The sequence below is a fragment of the Salvelinus fontinalis genome, chromosome 29 (assembly GCF_029448725.1).
Source record: "Salvelinus fontinalis isolate EN_2023a chromosome 29, ASM2944872v1, whole genome shotgun sequence".
Classification (NCBI taxonomy): Eukaryota; Metazoa; Chordata; class Actinopteri; order Salmoniformes; family Salmonidae; genus Salvelinus; species Salvelinus fontinalis.
In genome coordinates, this window is record NC_074693.1 from 46,088,065 (window position 1) to 46,110,652 (window position 22,588).

Sequence of the window (22,588 nt, forward strand, 5' to 3'; positions counted from 1 at the left end):
GACCCGATTTGAAATCCGACTTGTTGCTTGAAAAGCTGAAGATTAGGGGTAGATTTTATATAGAAAACATTGTTTTCTGTAAAATGTTGGGAAAGGGGTCAAAAGGGCAGTTTTTGTGAAAGTTGTTTTGTATTTAATGAATCTGCTAACTTCTGACATTTTTTACCGAAGCCATAAAATCAGGCGAAGGGTTACAAAAGTAGCCCCAGTTACACATTGGTAGACCCGATTTGAAATCCGACTTGTTGCTTGAAAAGCAGAAGATTAGGGGTAGATTTTATATAGAAAACATTGTTTTCTGTAAAATGTTGGGAAAGGGGTCAAAACGGCAGTTTTTGTGAAAGTTGTTTTGATTTTAATGAATCTGCTAACTTCTGACATTTTTTACCGAAGCCATAAAAACAGGCGAAGGGTTACATAAATAGCTCTAGTTACACATTGGTAGACCCGATTTGAAATCCGACTTGTTGCTTGAAAAGCTGAAGATTAGGGGTAGATTTTATATAGAAAACATTGTTTTCTGTAAAATGTTGGGAAAGGGGTCAAAAAGGCAGTTTTTGTGAAAGTTTAAAAAACACATGGTAGTGCATTTAGTAAAACTGCTGTAACGTAAATTCCATACTGAATAAACCTTCTCCGCATTTGACAAGCAGAGTAGTAGAGGAAAGTTTTAATCTAATATATTTTTGTCAAAGTCTTTGGTTTAGTGGTCAAAATGATAGTTGTTTTGAATTTAATGAATCTGCTAACTTCTGACATTTTTTACCGAAGCCATAAAATCAGGCGAAGGGTTACAAAAATAGCTCTAGTTACACATTGGTAGACCCGATTTGAAATCCGACTTGTTGCTTGAAAAGCAGAAGATTAGGGGTAGATTTTATATAGAAAACATTGTTTTCTGTAAAATGTTGGGAAAGGGGTCAAAACGGCAGTTTTTGTGAAAGTTGTTTTGATTTTAATGAATCTGCTAACTTCTGACATTTTTTACCGAAGCCATAAAAACAGGCGAAGGGTTACATAAATAGCTCTAGTTACACATTGGTAGACCCGATTTGAAATCCGACTTGTTGCTTGAAAAGCTGAAGATTAGGGGTAGATTTTATATAGAAAACATTGTTTTCTGTAAAATGTTGGGAAAGGGGTCAAAACGGCAGTTTTTGTGAAAGTAGTTTTGAATTGAATGAATCTGCTAACTTCTGACATTTTTTACCGAAGCCATAAAATCAGGCGAAGGGTTACAAAAGTAGCCCCAGTTACACATTGGTAGACCCGATTTGAAATCCGACTTGTTGCTTGAAAAGCAGAAGATTAGGGGTAGATTTTATATAGAAAACATTGTTTTCTGTAAAATGTTGGGAAAGGGGTCAAAACGGCAGTTTTTGTGAAAGTTGTTTTGATTTTAATGAATCTGCTAACTTCTGACATTTTTTACCGAAGCCATAAAAACAGGCGAAGGGTTACATAAATAGCTCTAGTTACACATTGGTAGACCCGATTTGAAATCCGACTTGTTGCTTGAAAAGCTGAAGATTAGGGGTAGATTTTATATAGAAAACATTGTTTTCTGTAAAATGTTGGGAAAGGGGTCAAAACGGCAGTTTTTGTGAAAGTAGTTTTGAATTGAATGAATCTGCTAACTTCTGACATTTTTTACCGAAGCCATAAAATCAGGCGAAGGGTTACAAAAGTAGCCCCAGTTACAGATTGGTAGACCCGATTTGAAATCCGACTTGTTGCTTGAAAAGCTGAAGATTAGGGGTAGATTTTATATAGAAAACATTGTTTTCTGTAAAATGTTGGGAAAGGGGTCAAAAGGGCAGTTTTTGTGAAAGTTGTTTTGTATTTAATGAATCTGCTAACTTCTGACATTTTTTACCGAAGCCAGAAAAACAGGCGAAGGGTTACAAAAATAGCTCTAGTTACAGATTGGTAGACCCGATTTGAAATCCGACTTGTTGCTTGAAAAGCTGAAGATTAGGGGTAGATTTTATATAGAAAACATTGTTTTCTGTAAAATGTTGGGAAAGGGGTCAAAACGGCAGTTTTTGTGAAAGTTGTTTTGAATTTAATGAATCTGCTAACTTCTGACATTTTTTACCGAAGCCAGAAAAACAGGCGAAGTGTTACAAAAATAGCTCTAGTTACAGATTGGTAGACCCGATTTGAAATCCGACTTGTTGCTTGAAAAGCAGAAGATTAGGGGTAGATTTTATATAGAATACATTGTTTTCTGTAAAATGTTGGGAAAGGGGTCAAAACAGCAGTTTTTGTGAAAGTTGTTTTGAATTTAATGAATCTGCTAACTTCTGACATTTTTTACCGAAGCCATAAAATCAGGCGAAGGGTTACAAAAATAGCTCTAGTTACAGATTGGTAGACCCGATTTGTAATCCGACTTGTTGCTTGAAAAGCAGAAGATTAGGGGTAGATTTTATATAGAAAACATTGTTTTCTGTAAAATGTTGGGAAAGGGGTCAAAACGGCAGTTGTTTGTGAAAGTTTAAAAAACACATGGTCGTGCATTTAGTAAAACTGCTGTAACGTAAATTCCATACTGAATAAACCTTCTCCGCATTTGACAAGCAGAGTAGTAGAGGGAAGTTTTAATCTAATATATTTTTGTCAAAGTCTTTGGTTTAGTGGTCAAAATGATAGTTGTTTTGAATTTAATGAATCTGCTAACTTCTGACATTTTTTACCGAAGCCATAAAATCAGGCGAAGGGTTACAAAAATAGCTCTAGTTACACATTGGTAGACCCGATTTGAAATCCGACTTGTTGCTTGAAAAGCTGAAGATTAGGGGTAGATTTTATATAGAAAACATTGTTTTCTGTAAAATGTTGGGAAAGGGGTCAAAAAGGCAGTTTTTGGGAAAGTTTAAAAAACACATGGTAGTGCATTTAGTAAAACTGCTGTAACGTAAATTCCATACTGAATAAACCTTCTCCGCATTTGACAAGCAGAGTAGTAGAGGAAAGTTTTAATCTAATATATTTTTGTCAAAGTCTTTGGTTTAGTGGTCAAAATGATAGTTGTTTTGAATTTAATGAATCTGCTAACTTCTGACATTTTTTACCGAAGCCATAAAATCAGGCGAAGGGTTACAAAAATAGCTCTAGTTACACATTGGTAGACCCGATTTGAAATCCGACTTGTTGCTTGAAAAGCAGAAGATTAGGGGTAGATTTTATATAGAAAACATTGTTTTCTGTAAAATGTTGGGAAAGGGGTCAAAACGGCAGTTTTTGTGAAAGTTGTTTTGATTTTAATGAATCTGCTAACTTCTGACATTTTTTACCGAAGCCATAAAAACAGGCGAAGGGTTACATAAATAGCTCTAGTTACACATTGGTAGACCCGATTTGAAATCCGACTTGTTGCTTGAAAAGCTGAAGATTAGGGGTAGATTTTATATAGAAAACATTGTTTTCTGTAAAATGTTGGGAAAGGGGTCAAAACGGCAGTTTTTGTGAAAGTAGTTTTGAATTGAATGAATCTGCTAACTTCTGACATTTTTTACCGAAGCCATAAAATCAGGCGAAGGGTTACAAAAGTAGCCCCAGTTACAGATTGGTAGACCCGATTTGAAATCCGACTTGTTGCTTGAAAAGCTGAAGATTAGGGGTAGATTTTATATAGAAAACATTGTTTTCTGTAAAATGTTGGGAAAGGGGTCAAAAGGGCAGTTTTTGTGAAAGTTGTTTTGAATTTAATGAATCTGCTAACTTCTGACATTTTTTACCGAAGCCAGAAAAACAGGCGAAGGGTTACAAAAATAGCTCTAGTTACAGATTGGTAGACCCGATTTGAAATCCGACTTGTTGCTTGAAAAGCTGAAGATTAGGGGTAGATTTTATATAGAAAACATTGTTTTCTGTAAAATGTTGGGAAAGGGGTCAAAACGGCAGTTTTTGTGAAAGTTGTTTTGAATTTAATGAATCTGCTAACTTCTGACATTTTTTACCGAAGCCAGAAAAACAGGCGAAGTGTTACAAAAATAGCTCTAGTTACAGATTGGTAGACCCGATTTGAAATCCGACTTGTTGCTTGAAAAGCAGAAGATTAGGGGTAGATTTTATATAGAATACATTGTTTTCTGTAAAATGTTGGGAAAGGGGTCAAAACAGCAGTTTTTGTGAAAGTTGTTTTGAATTTAATGAATCTGCTAACTTCTGACATTTTTTACCGAAGCCATAAAATCAGGCGAAGGGTTACAAAAATAGCTCTAGTTACAGATTGGTAGACCCGATTTGTAATCCGACTTGTTGCTTGAAAAGCAGAAGATTAGGGGTAGATTTTATATAGAAAACATTGTTTTCTGTAAAATGTTGGGAAAGGGGTCAAAACAGCAGTTGTTTGTGAAAGTTTAAAAAACACATGGTCGTGCATTTAGTAAAACTGCTGTAACGTAAATTCCATACTGAATAAACCTTCTCCGCATTTGACAAGCAGAGTAGTAGAGGGAAGTTTTAATCTAATATATTTTTGTCAAAGTCTTTGGTTTAGTGGTCAAAATGATAGTTGTTTTGAATTTAATGAATCTGCTAACTTCTGACATTTTTTACCGAAGCCATAAAATCAGGCGAAGGGTTACAAAAATAGCTCTAGTTACACATTGGTAGACCCGATTTGAAATCCGACTTGTTGCTTGAAAAGCTGAAGATTAGGGGTAGATTTTATATAGAAAACATTGTTTTCTGTAAAATGTTGGGAAAGGGGTCAAAACGGCAGTTTTTGTGAAAGTTGTTTTGATTTTAATGAATCTGCTAACTTCTGACATTTTTTACCGAAGCCATAAAATCAGGCGAAGGGTTACAAAAATAGCTCTAGTTACACATTGGTAGACCCGATTTGAAATCCGACTTGTTGCTTGAAAAGCTGAAGATTAGGGGTAGATTTTATATAGAAAACATTGTTTTCTGTAAAATGTTGGGAAAGGGGTCAAAACGGCAGTTTTTGTGAAAGTTGTTTTGAATTTAATGAATCTGCTAACTTCTGACATTTTTTACCGAAGCCAGAAAAACAGGCGAAGGGTTACAAAAATAGCTCTAGTTACACATTGGTAGACCCGATTTGAAATCCGACTTGTTGCTTGAAAAGCAGAAGATTAGGGGTAGATTTTATATAGAAAACATTGTTTTCTGTAAAATGTTGGGAAAGGGGTCAAAACGGCAGTTTTTGTGAAAGTTGTTTTGAATTGAATGAATCTACTAACTTCAAACATTTTTTACCGAAGCCATAAAATCAGGCGAATGGTTACAAAAATAGCTCTAGTTACAGATTGGTAGACCCGATTTGAAATCCGACTTGTTGCTTGAAAAGCTGAAGATTAGGGGTAGATTTTATATAGAAAACATTGTTTAAGTAAAATGTTGGGAAAGGGGTCAAAACGGCAGTTGTTTGTGAAAGTTGTTTTGAATTTAATGAATCTGCTAACTTCTGACATTTTTTACCGAAGCCAGAAAAACAGGTGATGGGTTACAAAAATAGCTCTAGTTACAGATTGGGAGACCCAATTTGAAATCCGAATTGTTGCTTGAAAAGCAGAAGAGTAGGGGTAGATGTTATATAGAAAACATTGTTTTCTGTAAAATGTTGGGAAAGGGGTCAAAACGGCAGTTGTTTGTGAAAGTTTAAAAAACACATGGTAGTGCATTTAGTAAAACTGCTGTAACGTAAATTCCATACTGAATAAACCTTCTCCGCATTTGACAAGCAGAGTAGTAGAGGGAAGTTTTAATCTAATATATTTTTGTCAAAGTCTTTGGTTTAGTGGTCAAAATGATAGTTGTTTTGAATTGAATGAATCTGCTAACTTCTGACATTTTTTACCGAAGCCATAAAATCAGGCGAAGGGTTACAAAAATAGCTCTAGTTACAGATTGGTAGACCCGATTTGAAATCCGACTTGTTGCTTGAAAAGCTGAAGATTAGGGGTAGATTTTATATAGAAAACATTGTTTTCTGTAAAATGTTGGGAAAGGGGTCAAAACGGCAGTTTTTGTGAAAGTTGTTTTGAATTTAATGAATCTGCTAACTTCTGACATTTTTTACCGAAGCCAGAAAAACAGGCGAAGTGTTACAAAAATAGCTCTAGTTACAGATTGGTAGACCCGATTTGAAATCCGACTTGTTGCTTGAAAAGCAGAAGATTAGGGGTAGATTTTATATAGAAAACATTGTTTTCTGTAAAATGTTGGGAAAGGGGTCAAAACGGCAGTTTTTGTGAAAGTTGTTTTGAATTTAATGAATCTGCTAACTTCTGACATTTTTTACCGAAGCCAGAAAAACAGGCGAAGTGTTACAAAAATAGCTCTAGTTACAGATTGGTAGACCCGATTTGAAATCCGACTTGTTGCTTGAAAAGCAGAAGATTAGGGGTAGATTTTATATAGAATACATTGTTTTCTGTAAAATGTTGGGAAAGGGGTCAAAACAGCAGTTTTTGTGAAAGTTGTTTTGAATTTAATGAATCTGCTAACTTCTGACATTTTTTACCGAAGCCATAAAATCAGGCGAAGGGTTACAAAAATAGCTCTAGTTACAGATTGGTAGACCCGATTTGTAATCCGACTTGTTGCTTGAAAAGCAGAAGATTAGGGGTAGATTTTATATAGAAAACATTGTTTTCTGTAAAATGTTGGGAAAGGGGTCAAAACAGCAGTTGTTTGTGAAAGTTTAAAAAACACATGGTCGTGCATTTAGTAAAACTGCTGTAACGTAAATTCCATACTGAATAAACCTTCTCCGCATTTGACAAGCAGAGTAGTAGAGGGAAGTTTTAATCTAATATATTTTTGTCAAAGTCTTTGGTTTAGTGGTCAAAATGATAGTTGTTTTGAATTTAATGAATCTGCTAACTTCTGACATTTTTTACCGAAGCCATAAAATCAGGCGAAGGGTTACAAAAATAGCTCTAGTTACACATTGGTAGACCCGATTTGAAATCCGACTTGTTGCTTGAAAAGCTGAAGATTAGGGGTAGATTTTATATAGAAAACATTGTTTTCTGTAAAATGTTGGGAAAGGGGTCAAAACGGCAGTTTTTGTGAAAGTTGTTTTGATTTTAATGAATCTGCTAACTTCTGACATTTTTTACCGAAGCCATAAAATCAGGCGAAGGGTTACAAAAATAGCTCTAGTTACACATTGGTAGACCCGATTTGAAATCCGACTTGTTGCTTGAAAAGCTGAAGATTAGGGGTAGATTTTATATAGAAAACATTGTTTTCTGTAAAATGTTGGGAAAGGGGTCAAAACGGCAGTTTTTGTGAAAGTTGTTTTGAATTTAATGAATCTGCTAACTTCTGACATTTTTTACCGAAGCCAGAAAAACAGGCGAAGGGTTACAAAAATAGCTCTAGTTACACATTGGTAGACCCGATTTGAAATCCGACTTGTTGCTTGAAAAGCAGAAGATTAGGGGTAGATTTTATATAGAAAACATTGTTTTCTGTAAAATGTTGGGAAAGGGGTCAAAACGGCAGTTTTTGTGAAAGTTGTTTTGAATTGAATGAATCTACTAACTTCAAACATTTTTTACCGAAGCCATAAAATCAGGCGAATGGTTACAAAAATAGCTCTAGTTACAGATTGGTAGACCCGATTTGAAATCCGACTTGTTGCTTGAAAAGCTGAAGATTAGGGGTAGATTTTATATAGAAAACATTGTTTAAGTAAAATGTTGGGAAAGGGGTCAAAACGGCAGTTGTTTGTGAAAGTTGTTTTGAATTTAATGAATCTGCTAACTTCTGACATTTTTTACCGAAGCCAGAAAAACAGGTGATGGGTTACAAAAATAGCTCTAGTTACAGATTGGGAGACCCAATTTGAAATCCGAATTGTTGCTTGAAAAGCAGAAGAGTAGGGGTAGATGTTATATAGAAAACATTGTTTTCTGTAAAATGTTGGGAAAGGGGTCAAAACGGCAGTTGTTTGTGAAAGTTTAAAAAACACATGGTAGTGCATTTAGTAAAACTGCTGTAACGTAAATTCCATACTGAATAAACCTTCTCCGCATTTGACAAGCAGAGTAGTAGAGGGAAGTTTTAATCTAATATATTTTTGTCAAAGTCTTTGGTTTAGTGGTCAAAATGATAGTTGTTTTGAATTGAATGAATCTGCTAACTTCTGACATTTTTTACCGAAGCCATAAAATCAGGCGAAGGGTTACAAAAATAGCTCTAGTTACACATTGGTAGACCCGATTTGAAATCCGACTTGTTGCTTGAAAAGCAGAAGATTAGGGGTAGATTTTATATAGAAAACATTGTTTTCTGTAAAATGTTGGGAAAGGGGTCAAAACGGCAGTTTTTGTGAAAGTTGTTTTGATTTTAATGAATCTGCTAACTTCTGACATTTTTTACCGAAGCCATAAAAACAGGCGAAGGGTTACATAAATAGCTCTAGTTACACATTGGTAGACCCGATTTGAAATCCGACTTGTTGCTTGAAAAGCTGAAGATTAGGGGTAGATTTTATATAGAAAACATTGTTTTCTGTAAAATGTTGGGAAAGGGGTCAAAACGGCAGTTTTTGTGAAAGTAGTTTTGAATTGAATGAATCTGCTAACTTCTGACATTTTTTACCGAAGCCATAAAATCAGGCGAAGGGTTACAAAAATAGCTCTAGTTACACATTGGTAGACCCGATTTGAAATCCGACTTGTTGCTTGAAAAGCTGAAGATTAGGGGTAGATTTTATATAGAAAACATTGTTTTCTGTAAAATGTTGGGAAAGGGGTCAAAACGGCAGTTTTTGTGAAAGTTGTTTTGAATTTAATGAATCTGCTAACTTCTGACATTTTTTACCGAAGCCAGAAAAACAGGCGAAGGGTTACAAAAATAGCTCTAGTTACACATTGGTAGACCCGATTTGAAATCCGACTTGTTGCTTGAAAAGCAGAAGATTAGGGGTAGATTTTATATAGAAAACATTGTTTTCTGTAAAATGTTGGGAAAGGGGTCAAAACGGCAGTTTTTGTGAAAGTTGTTTTGAATTGAATGAATCTACTAACTTCAAACATTTTTTACCGAAGCCATAAAATCAGGCGAATGGTTACAAAAATAGCTCTAGTTACAGATTGGTAGACCCGATTTGAAATCCGACTTGTTGCTTGAAAAGCTGAAGATTAGGGGTAGATTTTATATAGAAAACATTGTTTAAGTAAAATGTTGGGAAAGGGGTCAAAACGGCAGTTGTTTGTGAAAGTTGTTTTGAATTTAATGAATCTGCTAACTTCTGACATTTTTTACCGAAGCCAGAAAAACAGGTGATGGGTTACAAAAATAGCTCTAGTTACAGATTGGGAGACCCAATTTGAAATCCGAATTGTTGCTTGAAAAGCAGAAGAGTAGGGGTAGATGTTATATAGAAAACATTGTTTTCTGTAAAATGTTGGGAAAGGGGTCAAAACGGCAGTTGTTTGTGAAAGTTTAAAAAACACATGGTAGTGCATTTAGTAAAACTGCTGTAACGTAAATTCCATACTGAATAAACCTTCTCCGCATTTGACAAGCAGAGTAGTAGAGGGAAGTTTTAATCTAATATATTTTTGTCAAAGTCTTTGGTTTAGTGGTCAAAATGATAGTTGTTTTGAATTGAATGAATCTGCTAACTTCTGACATTTTTTACCGAAGCCATAAAATCAGGCGAAGGGTTACAAAAATAGCTCTAGTTACACATTGGTAGACCCGATTTGAAATCCGACTTGTTGCTTGAAAAGCAGAAGATTAGGGGTAGATTTTATATAGAAAACATTGTTTTCTGTAAAATGTTGGGAAAGGGGTCAAAACGGCAGTTTTTGTGAAAGTTGTTTTGATTTTAATGAATCTGCTAACTTCTGACATTTTTTACCGAAGCCATAAAAACAGGCGAAGGGTTACATAAATAGCTCTAGTTACACATTGGTAGACCCGATTTGAAATCCGACTTGTTGCTTGAAAAGCTGAAGATTAGGGGTAGATTTTATATAGAAAACATTGTTTTCTGTAAAATGTTGGGAAAGGGGTCAAAACGGCAGTTTTTGTGAAAGTAGTTTTGAATTGAATGAATCTGCTAACTTCTGACATTTTTTACCGAAGCCATAAAATCAGGCGAAGGGTTACAAAAGTAGCCCCAGTTACAGATTGGTAGACCCGATTTGAAATCCGACTTGTTGCTTGAAAAGCTGAAGATTAGGGGTAGATTTTATATAGAAAACATTGTTTTCTGTAAAATGTTGGGAAAGGGGTCAAAAGGGCAGTTTTTGTGAAAGTTGTTTTGAATTTAATGAATCTGCTAACTTCTGACATTTTTTACCGAAGCCAGAAAAACAGGCGAAGGGTTACAAAAATAGCTCTAGTTACAGATTGGTAGACCCGATTTGAAATCCGACTTGTTGCTTGAAAAGCTGAAGATTAGGGGTAGATTTTATATAGAAAACATTGTTTTCTGTAAAATGTTGGGAAAGGGGTCAAAACGGCAGTTTTTGTGAAAGTTGTTTTGAATTTAATGAATCTGCTAACTTCTGACATTTTTTACCGAAGCCAGAAAAACAGGCGAAGTGTTACAAAAATAGCTCTAGTTACAGATTGGTAGACCCGATTTGAAATCCGACTTGTTGCTTGAAAAGCAGAAGATTAGGGGTAGATTTTATATAGAATACATTGTTTTCTGTAAAATGTTGGGAAAGGGGTCAAAACAGCAGTTTTTGTGAAAGTTGTTTTGAATTTAATGAATCTGCTAACTTCTGACATTTTTTACCGAAGCCATAAAATCAGGCGAAGGGTTACAAAAATAGCTCTAGTTACAGATTGGTAGACCCGATTTGTAATCCGACTTGTTGCTTGAAAAGCAGAAGATTAGGGGTAGATTTTATATAGAAAACATTGTTTTCTGTAAAATGTTGGGAAAGGGGTCAAAACAGCAGTTGTTTGTGAAAGTTTAAAAAACACATGGTCGTGCATTTAGTAAAACTGCTGTAACGTAAATTCCATACTGAATAAACCTTCTCCGCATTTGACAAGCAGAGTAGTAGAGGGAAGTTTTAATCTAATATATTTTTGTCAAAGTCTTTGGTTTAGTGGTCAAAATGATAGTTGTTTTGAATTTAATGAATCTGCTAACTTCTGACATTTTTTACCGAAGCCATAAAATCAGGCGAAGGGTTACAAAAATAGCTCTAGTTACACATTGGTAGACCCGATTTGAAATCCGACTTGTTGCTTGAAAAGCTGAAGATTAGGGGTAGATTTTATATAGAAAACATTGTTTTCTGTAAAATGTTGGGAAAGGGGTCAAAACGGCAGTTTTTGTGAAAGTTGTTTTGATTTTAATGAATCTGCTAACTTCTGACATTTTTTACCGAAGCCATAAAATCAGGCGAAGGGTTACAAAAATAGCTCTAGTTACACATTGGTAGACCCGATTTGAAATCCGACTTGTTGCTTGAAAAGCTGAAGATTAGGGGTAGATTTTATATAGAAAACATTGTTTTCTGTAAAATGTTGGGAAAGGGGTCAAAACGGCAGTTTTTGTGAAAGTTGTTTTGAATTTAATGAATCTGCTAACTTCTGACATTTTTTACCGAAGCCAGAAAAACAGGCGAAGGGTTACAAAAATAGCTCTAGTTACACATTGGTAGACCCGATTTGAAATCCGACTTGTTGCTTGAAAAGCAGAAGATTAGGGGTAGATTTTATATAGAAAACATTGTTTTCTGTAAAATGTTGGGAAAGGGGTCAAAACGGCAGTTTTTGTGAAAGTTGTTTTGAATTGAATGAATCTACTAACTTCAAACATTTTTTACCGAAGCCATAAAATCAGGCGAATGGTTACAAAAATAGCTCTAGTTACAGATTGGTAGACCCGATTTGAAATCCGACTTGTTGCTTGAAAAGCTGAAGATTAGGGGTAGATTTTATATAGAAAACATTGTTTAAGTAAAATGTTGGGAAAGGGGTCAAAACGGCAGTTGTTTGTGAAAGTTGTTTTGAATTTAATGAATCTGCTAACTTCTGACATTTTTTACCGAAGCCAGAAAAACAGGTGATGGGTTACAAAAATAGCTCTAGTTACAGATTGGGAGACCCAATTTGAAATCCGAATTGTTGCTTGAAAAGCAGAAGAGTAGGGGTAGATGTTATATAGAAAACATTGTTTTCTGTAAAATGTTGGGAAAGGGGTCAAAACGGCAGTTGTTTGTGAAAGTTTAAAAAACACATGGTAGTGCATTTAGTAAAACTGCTGTAACGTAAATTCCATACTGAATAAACCTTCTCCGCATTTGACAAGCAGAGTAGTAGAGGGAAGTTTTAATCTAATATATTTTTGTCAAAGTCTTTGGTTTAGTGGTCAAAATGATAGTTGTTTTGAATTGAATGAATCTGCTAACTTCTGACATTTTTTACCGAAGCCATAAAATCAGGCGAAGGGTTACAAAAATAGCTCTAGTTACACATTGGTAGACCCGATTTGAAATCCGACTTGTTGCTTGAAAAGCTGAAGATTAGGGGTAGATTTTATATAGAAAACATTGTTTTCTGTAAAATGTTGGGAAAGGGGTCAAAAAGGCAGTTTTTGTCAAAGTTGTTTTGAATTTAATGAATCTGCTAACTTCTGACATTTTTTACCGAAGCCAGAAAAACAGGTGATGGGTTACAAAAATAGCTCTAGTTACAGATTGGGAGACCCAATTTGAAATCCGAATTGTTGCTTGAAAAGCAGAAGAGTAGGGGTAGATGTTATATAGAAAACATTGTTTTCTGTAAAATGTTGGGAAAGGGGTCAAAACGGCAGTTGTTTGTGAAAGTTTAAAAAACACACGGTAGTGCATTTAGTAAAACTGCTGTAACGTAAATTCCATACTGAATAAACCTTCTCCGCATTTGACAAGCAGAGTAGTAGAGGGAAGTTTTAATCTAATATATTTTTGTCAAAGTCTTTGGTTTAGTGGTCAAAATGATAGTTGTTTTGAATTGAATGAATCTGCTAACTTCAGACATTTTTTACCGAAGCCATAAAATCAGGCGAATGGTTACAAAAGTAGCTCTAGTTACAGATTGGTAGACCCGATTTGAAATCCGACTTGTTGCTTGAAAAGCTGAAGATTAGGGGTAGATTTTATATAGAAAACATTGTTTTCTGTAAAATGTTGGGAAAGGGGTCAAAACGGCAGTTTTTGTGAAAGTTGTTTTGAATTTAATGAATCTGCTAACTTCTGACATTTTTTACCGAAGCCAGAAAAACAGGCGAAGGGTTACAAAAATAGCTCTAGCTACAGATTGGTAGACCCGATTTGAAATCCGACTTGTTGCTTGAAAAGCAGAAGATTAGGGGTAGATTTTATATAGAATACATTGTTTTCTGTAAAATGTTGGGAAAGGGGTCAAAACGGCAGTTTTTGTGAAAGTTGTTTTGAATTTAATGAATCTGCTAACTTCTGACATTTTTTACCGAAGCCATAAAATCAGGCGTAGGGTTACAAAAATAGCTCTAGTTACAGATTGGTAGACCCGATTTGAAATCCGACTTGTTGCTTGAAAAGCAGAAGATTAGGGGTAGATTTTATATAGAAAACATTGTTTTCTGTAAAATGTTGGGAAAGGGGTCAAAACGGCAGTTGTTTGTGAAAGTTGTTTTGAATTTAATGAATCTGCTAACTTCTGACATTTTTAACCGAAGCCAGAAAAACAGGTGATGGGTTACAAAAATAGCTCTAGTTACAGATTGGGAGACCCGATTTGAAATCCGAATTGTTGCTTGAAAAGCAGAAGAGTAGGGGTAGATTTTATTTAGAAAACATTGTTTTCTGTAAAATGTTGGGAAAGGGGTCAAAACGGCAGTTGTTTGTGAAAGTTTAAAAAACACATGGTAGTGCATTTAGTAAAACTGCTGTAACGTAAATTCCATACTGAATAAACCTTCTCCGCATTTGACAAGCAGAGTAGTAGAGGGAAGTTTTAATCTAATATATTTTTGTCAAAGTCTTTGGTTTAGTGGTCAAAATGATAGTTGTTTTGAATTGAATGAATCTGCTAACTTCAGACATTTTTTACCGAAGCCATAAAATCAGGCGAATGGTTACAAAAGTAGCTCTAGTTACAGATTGGTAGACCCGATTTGAAATCCGACTTGTTGCTTGAAAACGCTGAAGATTAGGGGTAGATTTTATATAGAAAACATTGTTTTCTGTAAAATGTTGGGAAAGGGGTCAAAACGGCAGTTTTTGTGAAAGTTGTTTTGAATTTAATGAATCTGCTAACTTCTGACATTTTTTACCGAAGCCAGAAAAACAGGCGAAGGGTTACAAAAATAGCTCTAGTTACAGATTGGTAGACCCGATTTGAAATCCGACTTGTTGCTTGAAAAGCTGAAGATTAGGGGTAGATTTTATATAGAAAACATTGTTTTCTGTAAAATGTTGGGAAAGGGGTCAAAAAGGCAGTTTTTGTGAAAGTTGTTTTGAATTTAATGAATCTGCTAACTTCTGACATTTTTTACCGAAGCCAGAAAAACAGGCGAAGGGTTACAAAAATAGCTCTAGCTACAGATTGGTAGACCCGATTTGAAATCCGACTTGTTGCTTGAAAAGCAGAAGATTAGGGGTAGATTTTATATAGAATACATTGTTTTCTGTAAAATGTTGGGAAAGGGGTCAAGAATCTGCTAACTTCTGACATTTTTTACCGAAGCCATAAAATCAGGCGAAGGGTTACAAAAATAGCTCTAGTTACAGATTGGTAGACCCGATTTGAAATCCGACTTGTTGCTTGAAAAGCAGAAGATTAGGGGTAGATTTTATATAGAAAACATTGTTTTCTGTAAAATGTTGGGAAAGGGGTCAAAACGGCAGTTGTTTGTGTAAGTTGTTTTGAATTGAATGAATCTGCTAACTTCTGACATTTTTTACCGAAGCCAGAAAAACAGGCGAAGGGTTACAAAAATAGCTCTAGCTACAGATTGGTAGACCCGATTTGAAATCCGACTTGTTGCTTGAAAAGCAGAAGATTAGGGGTAGATTTTATATAGAATACATTGTTTTCTGTAAAATGTTGGGAAAGGGGTCAAAACGGCAGTTTTTGTGAAAGTTGTTTTGAATTTAATGAATCTGCTAACTTCTGACATTTTTTACCGAAGCCATAAAATCAGGCGTAGGGTTACAAAAATAGCTCTAGTTACAGATTGGTAGACCCGATTTGAAATCCGACTTGTTGCTTGAAAAGCAGAAGATTAGGGGTAGATTTTATATAGAAAACATTGTTTTCTGTAAAATGTTGGGAAAGGGGTCAAAACGGCAGTTGTTTGTGAAAGTTGTTTTGAATTTAATGAATCTGCTAACTTCTGACATTTTTAACCGAAGCCAGAAAAACAGGTGATGGGTTACAAAAATAGCTCTAGTTACAGATTGGGAGACCCGATTTGAAATCCGAATTGTTGCTTGAAAAGCAGAAGAGTAGGGGTAGATTTTATATAGAAAACATTGTTTTCTGTAAAATGTTGGGAAAGGGGTCAAAACGGCAGTTGTTTGTGAAAGTTTAAAAAACACATGGTAGTGCATTTAGTAAAACTGCTGTAAAATAAATTCAATACTGAATAAACCTTCTCCGCATTTGACAAGCAGAGTAGTAGAGGGAAGTTTTAATCTAATATATTTTTGTCAAAGTCTTTGGTTTAGTGGTCAAAATGATAGTTGTTTTGAATTGAATGAATCTGCTAACTTCAGACATTTTTTACCGAAGCCATAAAATCAGGCGAATGGTTACAAAAGTAGCTCTAGTTACAGATTGGTAGACCCGATTTGAAATCCGACTTGTTGCTTGAAAAGCTGAAGATTAGGGGTAGATTTTATATAGAAAACATTGTTTTCTGTAAAATGTTGGGAAAGGGGTCAAAACGGCAGTTTTTGTGAAAGTTGTTTTGAATTTAATGAATCTGCTAACTTCTGACATTTTTTACCGAAGCCAGAAAAACAGGCGAAGGGTTACAAAAATAGCTCTAGTTACAGATTGGTAGACCCGATTTGAAATCCGACTTGTTGCTTGAAAAGCTGAAGATTAGGGGTAGATTTTATATAGACTGTAAAATGTTGGGAAAGGGGTCAAAAAGGCAGTTTTTGTGAAAGTTGTTTTGAATTTAATGAATCTGCTAACTTCTGACATTTTTTACCGAAGCCAGAAAAACAGGCGAAGGGTTACAAAAATAGCTCTAGCTACAGATTGGTAGACCCGATTTGAAATCCGACTTGTTGCTTGAAAAGCAGAAGATTAGGGGTAGATTTTATATAGAATACATTGTTTTCTGTAAAATGTTGGGAAAGGGGTCAAGAATCTGCTAACTTCTGACATTTTTTACCGAAGCCATAAAATCAGGCGAAGGGTTACAAAAATAGCTCTAGTTACAGATTGGTAGACCCGATTTGAAATCCGACTTGTTGCTTGAAAAGCAGAAGATTAGGGGTAGATTTTATATAGAAAACATTGTTTTCTGTAAAATGTTGGGAAAGGGGTCAAAACGGCAGTTGTTTGTGAAAGTTGTTTTGAATTTAATGAATCTGCTAACTTCTGACATTTTTTACCGAAGCCAGAAAAACAGGCGAAGGGTTACAAAAATAGCTCTAGCTACAGATTGGTAGACCCGATTTGAAATCCGACTTGTTGCTTGAAAAGCAGAAGATTAGGGTTAGATTTTATATAGAATACATTGTTTTCTGTAAAATGTTGGGAAAGGGGTCAAAACGGCAGTTTTTGTGAAAGTTGTTTTGAATTTAATGAATCTGCTAACTTCTGACATTTTTTACCGAAGCCATAAAATCAGGCGTAGGGTTACAAAAATAGCTCTAGTTACAGATTGGTAGACCCGATTTGAAATCCGACTTGTTGCTTGAAAAGCAGAAGATTAGGGGTAGATTTTATATAGAAAACATTGTTTTCTGTAAAATGTTGGGAAAGGGGTCAAAACGGCAGTTTTTGTCAAAGTTGTTTTGAATTTAATGAATCTGCTAACTTCTGACATTTTTTCCGAAGCCAGAAAAACAGGTGATGGGTTACAAAAATAGCTCTAGTTACAGATTGGGAGACCCAATTTGAAATCCGAATTGTTGCTTGAAAAGCAGAAGAGTAGGGGTAGATGTTATATAGAAAACATTGTTTTCTGTAAAATGTTGGGAAAGGGGTCAAAACGGCAGTTGTTTGTGAAAGTTTAAAAAACACATGGTAGTGCATTTAGTAAAACTGCTGTAACGTAAATTCCATACTGAATAAACCTTCTCCGCATTTGACAAGCAGAGTAGTAGAGGGAAGTTTTAATCTAATATATTTTTGTCAAAGTCTTTGGTTTAGTGGTCAAAATGATAGTTGTTTTGAATTGAATGAATCTGCTAACTTCAGACATTTTTTACCGAAGCCATAAAATCAGGCGAATGGTTACAAAAGTAGCTCTAGTTACAGATTGGTAGACCCGATTTGAAATCCGACTTGTTGCTTGAAAAGCTGAAGATTAGGGGTAGATTTTATATAGAAAACATTGTTTTCTGTAAAATGTTGGGAAAGGGGTCAAAACGGCAGTTTTTGTGAAAGTTGTTTTGAATTTAATGAATCTGCTAACTTCTGACATTTTTTACCGAAGCCAGAAAAACAGGCGAAGGGTTACAAAAATAGCTCTAGTTACAGATTGGTAGACCCGATTTGAAATCCGACTTGTTGCTTGAAAAGCTGAAGATTAGGGGTAGATTTTATATAGAAAACATTGTTTTCTGTAAAATGTTGGGAAAGGGGTCAAAAAGGCAGTTTTTGTGAAAGTTGTTTTGAATTTAATGAATCTGCTAACTTCTGACATTTTTTACCGAAGCCAGAAAAACAGGCGAAGGGTTACAAAAATAGCTCTAGCTACAGATTGGTAGACCCGATTTGAAATCCGACTTGTTGCTTGAAAAGCAGAAGATTAGGGGTAGATTTTATATAGAATACATTGTTTTCTGTAAAATGTTGGGAAAGGGGTCAAGAATCTGCTAACTTCTGACATTTTTTACCGAAGCCATAAAATCAGGCGAAGGGTTACAAAAATAGCTCTAGTTACAGATTGGTAGACCCGATTTGAAATCCGACTTGTTGCTTGAAAAGCAGAAGATTAGGGGTATTTTTTATATAGAAAACATTGTTTTCTGTAAAATGTTGGGAAAGGGGTCAAAACGGCAGTTGTTTGTGAAAGTTGTTTTGAATTTAATGAATCTGCTAACTTCTGACATTTTTTACCGAAGCCAGAAAAACAGGCGAAGGGTTACAAAAATAGCTCTAGCTACAGATTGGTAGACCCGATTTGAAATCCGACTTGTTGCTTGAAAAGCAGAAGATTAGGGGTAGATTTTATATAGAATACATTGTTTTCTGTAAAATGTTGGGAAAGGGGTCAAAACGGCAGTTTTTGTGAAAGTTGTTTTGAATTTAATGAATCTGCTAACTTCTGACATTTTTTACCGAAGCCATAAAATCAGGCGTAGGGTTACAAAAATAGCTCTAGTTACAGATTGGTAGACCCGATTTGAAATCCGACTTGTTGCTTGAAAAGCAGAAGATTAGGGGTAGATTTTATATAGAAAACATTGTTTTCTGTAAAATGTTGGGAAAGGGGTCAAAACGGCAGTTGTTTGTGAAAGTTGTTTTGAATTTAATGAATCTGCTAACTTCTGACATTTTTAACCGAAGCCAGAAAAACAGGTGATGGGTTACAAAAATAGCTCTAGTTACAGATTGGGAGACCCGATTTGAAATCCGAATTGTTGCTTGAAAAGCAGAAGAGTAGGGGTAGATTTTATATAGAAAACATTGTTTTCTGTAAAATGTTGGGAAAGGGGTCAAAACGGCAGTTGTTTGTGAAAGTTTAAAAAACACATGGTAGTGCATTTAGTAAAACTGCTGTAACGTAAATTCCATACTGAATAAACCTTCTCCGCATTTGACAAGCAGAGTAGTAGAGGGAAGTTTTAATCTAATATATTTTTGTCAAAGTCTTTGGTTTAGTGGTCAAAATGATAGTTGTTTTGAATTTAATGAATCTGCTAACTTCTGACATTTTTAACCGAAGCCAGAAAAACAGGTGATGGGTTACAAAAATAGCTCTAGTTACAGATTGGGAGACCCGATTTGAAATCCGAATTGTTGCTTGAAAAGCAGAAGAGTAGGGGTAGATTTTATATAGAAAACATTGTTTTCTGTAAAATGTTGGGAAAGGGGTCAAAACGGCAGTTGTTTGTGAAAGTTTAAAAAACACATGGTAGTGCATTTAGTAAAACTGCTGTAACGTAAATTCCATACTGAATAAACCTTCTCCGCATTTGACAAGCAGAGTAGTAGAGGGAAGTTTTAATCTAATATATTTTTGTCAAAGTCTTTGGTTTAGTGGTCAAAATGATAGTTGTTTTGAATTGAATGAATCTGCTAACTTCAGACATTTTTTACCGAAGCCATAAAATCAGGCGAATGGTTACAAAAGTAGCTCTAGTTACAGATTGGTAGACCCGATTTGAAATCCGACTTGTTGCTTGAAAAGCTGAAGATTAGGGGTAGATTTTATATAGAAAACATTGTTTTCTGTAAAATGTTGGGAAAGGGGTCAAAACGGCAGTTTTTGTGAAAGTTGTTTTGAATTTAATGAATCTGCTAACTTCTGACATTTTTTACCGAAGCCAGAAAAACAGGCGAAGGGTTACAAAAATAGCTCTAGTTACAGATTGGTAGACCCGATTTGAAATCCGACTTGTTGCTTGAAAAGCTGAAGATTAGGGGTAGATTTTATATAGAAAACATTGTTTTCTGTAAAATGTTGGGAAAGGGGTCAAAAAGGCAGTTTTTGTGAAAGTTGTTTTGAATTTAATGAATCTGCTAACTTCTGACATTTTTTACCGAAGCCAGAAAAACAGGCGAAGGGTTACAAAAATAGCTCTAGCTACAGATTGGTAGACCCGATTTGAAATCCGACTTGTTGCTTGAAAAGCAGAAGATTAGGGGTAGATTTTATATAGAATACATTGTTTTCTGTAAAATGTTGGGAAAGGGGTCAAGAATCTGCTAACTTCTGACATTTTTTACCGAAGCCATAAAATCAGGCGAAGGGTTACAAAAATAGCTCTAGTTACAGATTGGTAGACCCGATTTGAAATCCGACTTGTTGCTTGAAAAGCAGAAGATTAGGGGTAGATTTTATATAGAAAACATTGTTTTCTGTAAAATGTTGGGAAAGGGGTCAAAACGGCAGTTGTTTGTGAAAGTTGTTTTGAATTTAATGAATCTGCTAACTTCTGACATTTTTTACCGAAGCCAGAAAAACAGGCGAAGGGTTACAAAAATAGCTCTAGCTACAGATTGGTAGACCCGATTTGAAATCCGACTTGTTGCTTGAAAAGCAGAAGATTAGGGGTAGATTTTATATAGAATACATTGTTTTCTGTAAAATGTTGGGAAAGGGGTCAAAACGGCAGTTTTTGTGAAAGTTGTTTTGAATTTAATGAATCTGCTAACTTCTGACATTTTTTACCGAAGCCAGAAAATCAGGCGTAGGGTTACAAAAATAGCTCTAGTTACAGATTGGTAGACCCGATTTGAAATCCGACTTGTTGCTTGAAAAGCAGAAGATTAGGGGTAGATTTTATATAGAAAACATTGTTTTCTGTAAAATGTTGGGAAAGGGGTCAAAACGGCAGTTGTTTGTGAAAGTTGTTTTGAATTTAATGAATCTGCTAACTTCTGACATTTTTAACCGAAGCCAGAAAAACAGGTGATGGGTTACAAAAATAGCTCTAGTTACAGATTGGGAGACCAGATTTGAAATCCGAATTGTTGCTTGAAAAGCAGAAGAGTAGGGGTAGATTTTATATAGAAAACATTGTTTTCTGTAAAATGTTGGGAAAGGGGTCAAAACGGCAGTTGTTTGTGAAAGTTTAAAAAACACATGGTAGTGCATTTAGTAAAACTGCTGTAACGTAAATTCCATACTGAATAAACCTTCTCCGCATTTGACAAGCAGAGTAGTAGAGGGAAGTTTTAATCTAATATATTTTTGTCAAAGTCTTTGGTTTAGTGGTCAAAATGATAGTTGTTTTGAATTTAATGAATCTGCTAACTTCTGACATTTTTTACCGAAGCCATAAAATCAGGCGAAGGGTTACAAAAATAGCTCTAGTTACACATTGGTAGACCCGATTTGAAATCCGACTTGTTGCTTGAAAAGCTGAAGATTAGGGGTATATTTTATATAGAAAACATTGTTTTCTGTAAAATGTTGGGAAAGGGGTCAAAACGGCAGTTTTTGTGAAAGTTGTTTTGAATTTAATGAATCTGCTAACTTCTGACATTTTTTACCGAAGCCAGAAAAACAGGCGAAGGGTTACAAAAATAGCTCTAGTTACAGATTGGTAGACCCGATTTGAAATCCGACTTGTTGCTTGAAAAGCAGAAGATTAGGGGTAGATTTTATATAGAAAACATTGTTTTCTGTAAAATGTTGGGAAAGGGGTCAAAACGGCAGTTGTTTGTGAAAGTTGTTTTGAATTTAATGAATCTGCTAACTTCTGACATTACTTACCGAAGCCAGAAAAACAGGTGATGGGTTACAAAAATAGCTCTAGTTACAGATTGGGAGACCCAATTTGAAATCCGAATTGTTGCTTGAAAAGCAGAAGAGTAGGGGTAGATTTTATATAGAAAACATTGTTTTCTGTAAAATGTTGGGAAAGGGGTCAAAACGGCAGTTTTTGTGAAAGTTGTTTTGAATTGAATGAATCTGCTAACTTCTGACATTTCTTACCGAAGCCATAAAATCAGGCGAAGGGTTACAAAAATAGCTCTAGTTACAGATTGGTAGACCCGATTTGAAATCCGACTTGTTGCTTGAAAAGCTGAAGATTAGGGGTAGATTTTATATAGAAAACATTGTTTTCTGTAAAATGTTGGGAAAGGGGTCAAAACGGCAGTTTTTGTGAAAGTTGTTTTGAATTGAATGAATCTGCTAACTTCAGACATTTTTTACCGAAGCCATAAAATCAGGCGAATGGTTACAAAAGTAGCTCTAGTTACAGATTGGTAGACCCGATTTGAAATCCGACTTGTTGCTTGAAAAGCTGAAGATTAGGGGTAGATTTTATATAGAAAACATTGTTTTCTGTAAAATGTTGGGAAAGGGGTCAAAACGGCAGTTTTTGTGAAAGTTGTTTTGAATTTAATGAATCTGCTAACTTCTGACATTTTTTACCGAAGCCAGAAAAACAGGCGAAGGGTTACAAAAATAGCTCTAGTTACAGATTGGTAGACCCGATTTGAAATCCGACTTGTTGCTTGAAAAGCTGAAGATTAGGGGTAGATTTTATATAGAAAACATTGTTTTCTGTAAAATGTTGGGAAAGGGGTCAAGAATCTGCTAACTTCTGACATTTTTTACCGAAGCCATAAAATCAGGCGAATGGTTACAAAAATAGCTCTAGTTACAGATTGGTAGACCCGATTTGAAATCCGACTTGTTGCTTGAAAAGCTGAAGATTAGGGGTAGATTTTATATAGAAAACATTGTTTTCTGTAAAATGTTGGGAAAGGGGTCAAAACGGCAGTTTTTGTGAAAGTT